Below are 11515 nucleotides of genomic sequence, written 5' to 3' on the forward strand. Positions count from 1 at the left end.
CTTAAAATAGAAGCTGAAGGTGGGAATGGAAGGAGTTATGTACTTAAAATACGAGATAGAATCTGTTTTAATTTCTGTTTCCTAGCCCTTTTGAGTATTTCAGAAGCACAGATTTACATATCGGTATACATCAGTCACTTATTCCCAGAGCATCATTAGGCAAGAGTTTGAACTTGTTGTCATAGTTTGAATGCCTGTATGTTCCTAAAAATCCTACAGCCAGCTGCGTTTCTTTAAATATATTCTCGAAATTTTCCCTAACACAAAATGAATGTCCTACTTTTCTGAAGCAGTCGGTTGAAGTGGGAGAATTCCAAGCCAGCATCATCGGCTGGCCGACACTAATGACCACAGGGAGACAGAAGCCTGGGCCACTGGGTCAGTAGGAAGAGAGTTGTGCCAGAGGCCTGAGCGCTGTGTTTTAATTCTTTGTAAAATTTTAAAAATGTAAACAATTTTTAAATTACAGTTGATTTATGACATTGTGTCCGTTTCTGTTTACAGCAAAGTGTGTCGTGTACACACACACACACACACACACACACACACACACACCACACTGCTTTTCTACCAGTGTCCCCCAAAGGAAAGTAACAGGGCTGCACAGCACTGTCACGGACCTTTGGTGTCTCACTTCCACTGGACTCCACATCACTGTTCCTAAGCAATTCCTCATGAGCTCCATTTCTTCCTCAGTAAGTGGACGCTCCAGCTTTTAACTTTGGCCTTTGCCTGGCTTCAGCTGCTCATCAAATCTCACAGAGGACAGGGTGGCTGTAAAGAGACAGTTCCCTTGCAGACCTCCTTCCTTGAGGTCTTCTGTACGTGGGGTCTGGTCTCTCTTGCCTCTCTTTCAACTCTGGCTAACTAACCTCCACTCACCCAGTCTCTTTACTGTCATGCATGTTCACTGTCCCCTCACTGCCGTCTTCTCTCTACTTAGCTCTCCTCACAGTTTCTCTCCTACCCTGAAAGAACTCTTGCCTGCAGAATTCACATGTTTTCCTTCTGGCTGCTACCACCTTCCTCATTGTGCATATTTGCATTTTCTGTTGTGGAGCAGAACAGGCAGAGGAAGTACCTGTCAGGCTAGGACCTGGGCAGATTTTTGGAGACTCTGGCTCTCTCCTCTGTTTCCTTTACTGGGCAAATGCCCAGCTGCCCGCTTTTGTTTTTTGTTTGTTTGTTGTTTGTTGAAAGGGCCCCACTTGTGGCATATAGAAGTTCCCAGGCTAGGGGTCGAATTGGAGATGCAGCTGCTGGCCTGTGCCACAGCCACAACAATGCATGATCCAAGCCTCATCTGCAACCTACACCACAGTTTGCGGCAATGCCAGATCCTTAACCCACTGAGTGAGGCCAGGGATAGAACACGCATCCTCATGGATCCTAGTCGGCTTCATTACCACTGCCCTCTTTGATTGAATCCCTGCCCCTTGTAAGTCTTTTTTTCCCCCTCTGATTCTTATTTGGTATTGTCAATGGATTTTCCATTCCTTAAAAATAATAACATTAAAAATCTATGTGTCGCATATGCTTATTATAGAAAAAACCAGATGTTTATTAGCAAAAGGTAGTTTTATGGGTCAACAGATACACACATTTTATTCCTTTAGTTTATTATTATTATTATTTGTCTTTTTAGGCATATGCAGATTCTGGCTAGGGATCAAATTGGAGCTGTAGCCACCGATCTACACCACAGCTCGCAGCAACACCGGATCCTTAACCCACTGAGCGAGGCCAGGGATCTAACGCACATCCTCATGGACACTAGTCGGGTTCGTTAACCACTGAGCCACGATGGGAACTCCAGATGCACACATTTTTAAGACTCTTGATTTAAATTGCTAAACTGATCTCCAGATTGTACCTCCATTAGTAAAGTTTTTTTTTTTTTAAACCATTATTTCCTTCAAGGACCCATAGGAACTTTATACTTGCTGTGTTCTATGGTGTCTGATGTCTCTAACTTCTGCATATACGGCTTTCTCATAGAGATCATGCCAAATACTGATTTCAGATCATCATAGAAAGGCTTAGTCATAATGTTTCAGGAAAGATCCCTAGGTTAGCTGAAGACCTAAGGAGGGCCTTGAAAATAAGAGCTAAACCCTACAGGATGCTCTTGATGAAGAGGTCCTCCAATTTAGCTGCACATTAGAATCTCTGCAGGGAAACTTAAAAAAAAAAAAATACCAATGCTTGAGCCTAGACTCAGTTGGTCGGGGGCAGGACCCAGGCACTGAATTATTTAAAAAGCTCTCCAGATGAGTCTCACACGCAGTCTGGGTTGAAGACATTATGGATTGAACTTCTTTAATTAGAGGTGAGATTACCTAAATCCATCACATCTTTTTCTTTACACCTGCTGTAGGTGTCATCTTATTGCTGCCATTCAGCCATTCCTTCTTTCTTTGTGAATATGAAATGAACTATTTCAAAAAATTGGCAGTATCTAGAAATTTAGGTAAAATATATTTTGACACTCACTTTTCTTCTTAAGTTATGCTATAGACATGCTCCTCTTATTGCTAACCATCAATTGTCTCTCTTCGATCAGATCTCTCCTTCAAGACACTAAATATCTCTCTTTTCAGTGATTCCACCTGCTGTTGTGTTTTACAAGTTGAGTGTGACGTAAATGTCATTGGTTCTATTTTATTGTTTTATTAGACAGCCTCAGCACCAGTCATGTTTGTTGGAAATGTGAATCTTGGTGGAGCTTGCTGAACCAGAGACTCGACTCTTTTGGAATTTTACAAGCTGTGGGAAACCTCTTAGGTAATGATTCCCAGTGTAAAACTAGGCAAGGCATTTGATAAAGTTGCTTTGCAGTAGCACGTTCTTGAATTTTTACCAGTTCATTCAAAACAAAATACAAAGGGCTAATCTCCCTACAAAAAGATACTTAATTGTACATTATAAGTTAAAGAAACAAAACAGGAGTTCCTGTCTTAGCTCAGTGGTTCTCAAAGAACTCCAGGGATTGGAGTTCCCATCATGGCTCAGCAGTAACAAACCTGACTAGTATCCATGAGGATGCGGGTTCGATCCCTGGCCTTGATCAGTGGGTTAAGGATCTGGCATTGCCGTGAGCTGTGGTGTAGGTCGCAGACACCTCTCGGATCCTGCATTGTTGTGACTGTGGTGTAGGCCGGCAGCTATAGCTCCAATTAGACCCCTAGCCTGGGAACCTCCATATGCTGAGGATGTGGCCCTAGAAAAAGACACACACAAAAAAGAAACGAAACAAATTGACAGTGGCCTATGGTCACTGATAGCTCATTAATAAATCAGATTTATAAACCATCTTTATAATGGCATAAGGGAATATGTACTCTTAACAAATTTTGATGAAAATGTAAATTAGAACCATTTTGAAAAGCAATGGCAGTATTTACTGAAATTAAAAATGGCTATCTCCTTTGACCCAGAAATTCCATATCTAGGAAATTACTTTATGGATAGTCTTATAAATCTATGCCAAGACATATATACGAGAGTATTCATTTGAGCTTTGTGTGTAAGACAGAGCATTGGTAACAAACTGCATGTTCATCAGTGGTGGACTGACTGTATAAATACGGCACATCCGTCCAGCTGCTAAAAGTGTGTGTCAGAGTGGTACGTATAGACATGGAAATACTCCCGTGATGCAAAATTGAGCAAAATAAGCAAGCTATAGAAGTGTCTCTCGGGCTGCCTTTGTATAAATGTAAACGTAAATGTCCATGGACAGAGGAAGGGATAGAGTAGATGTGGTTCCCTGGTGGCCTAGTGGTTAAGGACTCCGCATTGTCGCTGCTGTGGCTCGGGTTACTTCTGTGGATTGGGTTAGGTACCTGGTCAGGGAAGTTCTGTGTGCCATGGGTTTGGCCAAAAAAGAGATGTGGTGCATATATGCAATGGAATTTTGTTACCCAGCCATTAAAAAAGAATGAACGAATCCCATTTATAGCAACATACATGGTCCTAGAGACCTGGATCATTCTAAGTCAGGTAAGTCAGAAAATTAGACAAAGACAGATATCTTAAGATGTCACTTACATGGGGAATCTAATAATATGAATTCATTTACAAACCAGAAATAGACTCACATATTTTGAAAACAAACTTATCACTACTGAAGGAAAAATGTTGGGGGCAGGGATAAATTAGATATTTGGAATTAACATATACACGCTAGTAGATACAAAATAAATAAGCACCAAGGACCTACTGTGTAACATAGGAAACTCTCCTCAGGATTCTGTAGTAGCCTTTATAGAAAAAGAATCTGAAAAAGAATGACTGTATGGATGGATGTGTATAACTGAATCACACTGCTGTACACCTGAAAGTGACATCTTATAAGGCAACTGTACTCCAATTTAAAACATCATAATGTGCTTTTGTGTCCTTTTTAAGGAAAGATAAGTGAGAAACTGTTAATAATTTCTATCTTTGATATGCAAAGAGTTGGAGAAGAAGAGACTTGCACATTTTAATTTTATACCTTTATGTGTTTTTTTTGGATTTTCCTTTCTTTTCTTTCTTTTTTTGGGTGGGGGCCACACCTGTGGCACATGGAAGTTCCCAGGCGAGGAGTCAAATCAGAGCTCCAGTTGCCGGCCTACACCACAGCCAGAGCAATGCCAGATCCAAGTTGAGTCTGTGACCTACACCACAGCTCATGGCAATGCTGGATCCTTAACCCACTGAACGGGGCCAGGGATTGAACCCAGGTCCTCATGGGTACTAGTCGGGTTCGTTACCACTGAGCTACAACGGGAACTCCATTTTTTGGCCTTTTAAACTGTGTTGATATGTTAGTTCTCTTTAAAAAATTATGACAGTTGTGGAATCTGCTGAATCACTTGCAATTTGAAAAAAAAAAAAAGGGGGTGAGAGAGTCTAAGAAAATGCTTGACAAATATTTTTGAGGGGTTAATGAGGAAGAACGCCACATTTGATGTTAAGCGGTCTGGCACAGCATTCCCCTTGAGCTGATTGTTCTTCAAAGCGTGTTTCTAAAGTGATCCTCCAGTGGGTGTACAAGAGTTGATTATATTATTCTGCAGTTTGTTGTTGCTGGTATATTTAAAATATTTCCTCGAAAAAAAAGTTACCCTCCTATGTGTCAAACCATTTAGTGATTTGGAAAAGGAAGTTAGAGTGGGTGAACAGATTTTTTATTCCTCTTCTTTGTTCTCTTGCCTTCGGTATATCATAAGTTGTAGGGAAATATCAAATGGAGTGGTTTGGCATTGGCGTCTTCTCATTGTTTTAATTGCAGTCTGTCTCACAAATATTCAGATACCTAGAGAAAAAAACAACAGATTTTTACACGAATGTCCCATCGACTCTTAAAAGGTAGTGTTTCAAAAAATACACCAACCAAGCTGCTCATCTCTAATGCCAGCCTTGCTCCCCTTCCTCTCCCTCTCCCCCCGCCATGTTTCTTCCAACCCCATGACCTCCTCAGCAGTGTTCTCTAGGCCAAGTTTCCTTTCCATACTACGCCCTGGCCCTGTACGAACACGTGCCTAGATTTGGGAACAGAAGTTTTGCTGTTTCCTACTGATCTATTTTGCAAAACCTGCTAGTTATCACTTCCCTATAATGCCATTTTATCCTGGTGCTTCTAACTCTGTATCAACAGAGCCCCCCCCCCCACGCCCCCGTGAGGTTGAGCCCACACTGCTTAGTCTGTATTCAAATTCATTCTAGAGCCAAGAAGTCTTTCTTCATTGAACCCAGAACTCCCACTTCCTGCATATACACACATACTTGTAGATCGTTCCTCTTGGGTCACTGGGTTTGGATTTCATGGTACTATGAACTTAGTGATGTTTTTAATGATTATCTAAATGATGTGGTGTAAATTTATATGAACATGTGTGCACACAGAGTACACAAAGACATTATTAAGATTTATTTACCAAAAAGAGACCCAGTTATCCAAAAGAGACTGTTTGAATCAGAGGAGACTGAAATACCAATAGATGGTATTTTTAAATCCTTTCCTTCCCTTTTTTGACTACGATTAAGATGTCATCATGACATCAGCTGCAGAAAGTAGGTCAGCTATAGAAATTGCAACTTCTTTACCTAATTGTGGAATTCTATGTAAATTTTCTGTCCTTACACAGACCTGCTTTTGAACAGCTGCTGGAGGGGAGTGGCTCTGCCTTGTTTCTTTGGTGTCCCCCAGGACCACGTGTCCTTCTGAGAACAGTTCGTTGTCTGGACGTTTAGTTTCAGAACCTAGGCCTTTATAGGCTCTAACAGGTACTTACAGGGTCATACAACTCACCCTAAGGAGCATGTGCGAACCTGCAAGGTCTTGGGCCAAGCGGGTAGAGTTATTGGTAGCTTATGAAGCCATGGTCCTTTCCCATGTACAGCTTGTGGAGCTGCCTTTAGAGACCAGGCCAATGCTCGCTGCCTTCCGGGTGTATTTACTGTCTTTGGAGTCAATCTCAACCGTCATCTGTATTAGGGAAGCCCTCATTTTCTCAACCATAGAATTAAAAGGATTAGATTGGGGTCTGAACAGTTAGCAATGGAGTCCAAAAGCTACTTTCAGTATTACAAAAAGCCCAGTAGAAGTTGTATACTTACCTTCATTCTCGCTACGTTGCTTATTACAGAGTAAATGCAATTTGTTAGAAATTTTCAGGGATGGAGTTCATAGAGGGAAATTAATTAAAAGGGTCCATGATGGAGCCTAGTTTGTCTTTATGTCCTTTCCAGGCCCCTTTAACAGTCTTTAATTCAGCCCAGGTTGTCCATGAACTTGATAGTCTGGGCAAGATACTCTCATTCCACCTGCTGTTTTTTCTTTTAAGAGCCTAAGTATAGCCTTAGCATTTGGGCAATGCCTCAGTAATGGGTGAATACCTGACTCGATTTTTAACAGTGTCACCTACCTATCTTGAATCTTAGTCCTCTGAGTCTGAACCCAGAAGGTTGGTAAGTGCTTTTCCTTCTTCCCTCTTTCCTTCCTTCTTTCTCTTTATTTCTTACTTTCAGTTTGGACCCGTAAGTGTAAATTTTCTATTTGTTTTTATTTTCTAGGTCTCTCCTCTCTGTTCTGTGTATGCATCTTCTTGTGTCTTTCCCTGAAACTATCCGTGTTTTTCTCTCTTCCATGTTCTGGGCTCAACTTCATCAACTTGGTAGCCATAAAATCCACTTGTTTTCTTCTTTTAAAATGCCAACAGTTATCTGGATATCAAGTATGAGCAATGCACCAGCCACTGGCAATGGCTATATTAGGCTGTGCTTCTTACAGCCCTCCCTATAGTTATTTCCAGTGATTTTATAAATGCATACTAGCTAATAAAGTACAATTAACATTTAATAATAAAAAATGTAAGAAGTCGCTTGTACCTCCCTCACCGTAATGATAAGCAAAGCCTTTTATGTCATGATGTCTTAACAGTTAGCTGCGCGAGTGCTAAATGTTGCTTTTAATTAAACAATAAAGAATGCAACACCCTTTCTGGTATCCTTATAAATTTTGATGTGATACAACAACTTGATTCTTTAAAAATTAATTGCCTAGGAGTATGTTTAAGTAGTATTGATTATGTTAGTACCTCGTGTTGCTCTGTGATACTTAACCCAACATTTAAAATATCTTTTTTCCATTATATGTTGTGATGCAAGAATAAAAGCAAAGTACAAAACAAATAGGCACTTGAATTCTAATAGCAATAAGCAATAAATGTCAGGCATCTGGAAATTATGGTTGCAATTTCATCAGAGTACACTTTGTTCTTCTATTATGCCTGCATGAATTTTGCTACAGGCAAAATCTATTACAGATAACAGTTAAGAACCTTTCTAATCTACACAGATAGTCATGGCAAAATGTTGGAAAACTAAATGTTGGAAAATGTAATATTGCAGGGGAAAATTGACACTTGTAGAAAATAATGTGGGCCCATTTAGAACCACAAATGGTAATCATTTCTTTAAGATCATAGTGTGGTAGAGGTTTCTGAGCTGGGTGACCCAGTTGAAGGACACAGCCCTGGGAATGAATCCTGTGCTGCTGCCTGGGGTGTGCATGTGCAGGTAGATGCTTATCTGTAAACGGAGGGGTGGGGTGTGTGCTTAATGATCGCCGCCTGAAATTATAATTACAAAGTCAGATCACACGTGAGAAGCCCAGGCTTTTTCCACTGCCCTTGGGTACACTGGAGAGGACTGTTTCTATTCTGGGGCCAGTGGACTCCCCTCCGGAGAAAGATTAATTAGTATTCACCACTCTTGATGGCACATAGTGACCCTGGATAGTTCCTTGGTAAATTTACTAACTGAGCTTTCAGGAAATTGGCTCCCGGCGATTAACTTGGGTAAATGTCTTTTTTTGCACTTAACTCCAGCTTAACCCGCATATTCTAGGTCTCGGAGTGTTAGAACTCGAGTTTGAAGGTGTGGAGTCTGCCATTTACGTTATTACCCTCATCCTCTTTATTTTTCACGTCCCTTCAGTACAGATGAAGCACTACCACCTAGATTACTTATGTATTGCTGTATAACCAATTACCTCCAAATTCAGCCACTTAAAGCAACAGATGTTTATTATCTCAATTTCTGTAGGTCAGGGATTTGGGAGCAGCTTAGATGATTGTTTTGACTAAGGATTTCTTATGAAGTTACAGGCAAGATACAGCCAGGGCTGTAGTCCACTAAAAATGTGATGTCAGGCTAGGGGATGGAGGATCCTCTTCCAAAAGGATTTTTGTTGGCATGAGTTCTCAATTCTCACCTGGCAGGAGGCTTCCATTTGTTGTCATGTGAGTCTTTCCGCCCAACTGCTTGAGTACATCTGCTGCATGGCGGCTCGTTTCTCCAAGAGCAATTGATGCAAAAGAGAGGAAGGAAGCTGCAGTGCCTTTTATGACCTCACCTGAGATGTCACTCACTGTCACTTAGGTCATCTTCTTTTATTAAAAATGAGTCACTGGGTCCTGCTCATATTGAAGGGGAGAACTAAATTCTGCCTCTTGAAGGGAGGCACATCAAAGAATTTGTGGATGTATTTTAAAACTACCATACCACTCAAACAGGGCACCCTAGAATGGGCTCCCAGGACAGACTTGTTTTCCAGGCCTGCCCAAGTTTATAACTGTATCTTCTCTAGAGGCCAGTCCATGTTAGGCAAATACCTGGTGCTCAATAAATAAGCACAGGATGCTGATGAGTGTGGTATGTGAGAGCAGAGCTTCAGTTCAAAGGAGCCAAGAGGTCTTAGGTTCAAATTCTGGCTCCACCGTTGTAAAAGCTTGGGAAATCTATTACACAGTAGGTATTCTGTGGAAAATTTTCCACATGTAGGTGTATTTTAAATGTATTTTCAGGAGAAGCTCTGTGTCCTTCTTTTCCACCGTCTTGATCTATTACTCAAGGAACAATATTAGAATGTATCTCATGAGCCTATTGTGAAGATTTAGTAAGTGAATGCATGTTGAGAATGTAGGAAGCGATAATGCAATATTGTAGGTCTTATCCTTGTGGTAGAGATAACATTTCACCTGTTCATAGGCCGCTTTTCGTTATGTTGGATAAACCGACGTGGATTCTCGTCCTCCTGACTTTCTGTTTGGCATCAAACAAGTTACTTCTTTTCTGAGCCTCACTTTTCAGACCTGTGAAATTAAGGTGTTAACCAGATCATTTCTGTGACTCTTCTCTAGCAAGAGTCTGTAATTCTATTTTCTCTTATATAGGTATAATTAAAGAGAGCAAAGATTTTCTTTTAATCTAGGTAAGTTCTAGAGGACATACCATGTTAAATCTTATGGAGAAGAACTTTTTGTCAGAAGATAAGACACCTGTGTTAGGCTTTTCTGCAAAGGAAGATGCAAGCTAATTTTTTTTTTAGTACTTATTATGTGCTCAGGTCTCCACATATGTCATCCCATTGTATACAGTTATCCCTCTGGATTTCCATTTTCTCCCTTCTACTTAGCCTATCCACCATCTAAGATCCCCACCAAAGATGAAGGTCCCAGGTCACATGTGGCTACTAAACAGCAGCAGGGAGAGTTAGATCCAGTTCTCTGTGATTGCAGTACCAGCTCCTTTCCACGCCCCCTGGTCACCTTCATTTGAGAAGAGTGTAAACTCTTGAGTGATTTAACGTCAGCTTACCCTTCCATACCTGCCAACAGTAATGCACAGGTGACCCAGGGGAAGCAGCAGTGAGGTCATTTGTGTAGCTGGTCAGCTCTGGCTGAGCCAAATGGAAGGGAATTATCTGGAGTTCTTTTAGTCCCTTTTTAAGTCCAATAGGCAGTTGTCAGCAGCAGTTATCACTGAGGCGAGGACAAGTGTCTGGAGTCTGAGAGAGAGCCCAGGAGTCAGAGGCAACAGTCCTACAACCACTGATGGCCCTAGAGACCATGCACCACAGGCATCCAGGGACTCTTCTAACTGGCATTCAGGTTGCATCAGCCCACTGCTTAAAACTCTCCAATCAGTAGTTCCCGTCGTAGCTCAGCGGAGACGAATCTGACTAGCATCCATGAGGATGCAGGTTTGCTCCCTGGCCTCGCTCAGTGGGTTAAGAATCTGGTGTTGCCATGAGCTGTGGTGTTGGTTGAAGACACAGTTCTGATCTGGCATTGCTGTGGCTGTGATGTAGGCTGGCAGCTGCAGCTCTGATTCAATCCCTAGCCTGGGAACCTCCATCTGCTGCAGGTGCGGCCCTAAAAGAGACAAAAACAAACCAACAAACAAAAACCTCTCCAATCAGGTTCTCAATCTACCTGCAAAGGAAGACTAAATTAATTTACTAAACCATGCTAGAAATCTTCATTGTGTTTATGGTTTTAACTATAAGGCTAGACTTACGTTCACGGAAGTAGTCCAGCACATTGGTATTATAGGTTGAAAGATGCAGAGAGTAAGACATATTTCCCTTTAACTAAATTCCTCTTTTCAAGGCAAGCCTAAACTAAATGTGCCTAATTGTAGCATATAACATCTTGGTCTTTAAGAAATTTTTTTCTTCTGTGTTATTTTTTGAATACCACCTCTAGATTTGGATAGCTTGTTTATTGAAAAAGGAAAGTAGGACAAGGACAGTTTTCTTAAAAATCAATATATAGAGAGAGCTAAAGCTGACAGTGATTTCCTGTCACACATGGAATAAAATCTGAAGTTCTTGCATTTCTTACCATGCTGGCGTGTTCTTCATAAGCTGGTCACAGCCCATTGCTATGACCTCACCTCCTCCTTCACTCCTCTCCAGCTGTATTTGTCTTCTTTCTGCCCCTCACTGTGCCAACTTTGTTCCCTCCTCAGGGCCTTTATACTTGCACTTCCCTCTTCTGGAAAGTGCTTCCTCCAAATCTTGGTGTGACTGTCCCCATTTTATGTCAGGTCTTGTGTGGTCACGTAAGGATGTTCCCGACTGCCCTACTTTCTGTGATTGTATAACAGGTAAGCCAATGGTAATTGTCTTGTTAATCTATTAATTTACTGGTTTATTGTTTCCTTCCTGGACTGATGAGCT

The sequence above is a fragment of the Sus scrofa genome, chromosome 6 (genome assembly GCF_000003025.6).
Source record: "Sus scrofa isolate TJ Tabasco breed Duroc chromosome 6, Sscrofa11.1, whole genome shotgun sequence".
Lineage (NCBI taxonomy): Eukaryota > Metazoa > Chordata > Mammalia > Artiodactyla > Suidae > Sus > Sus scrofa.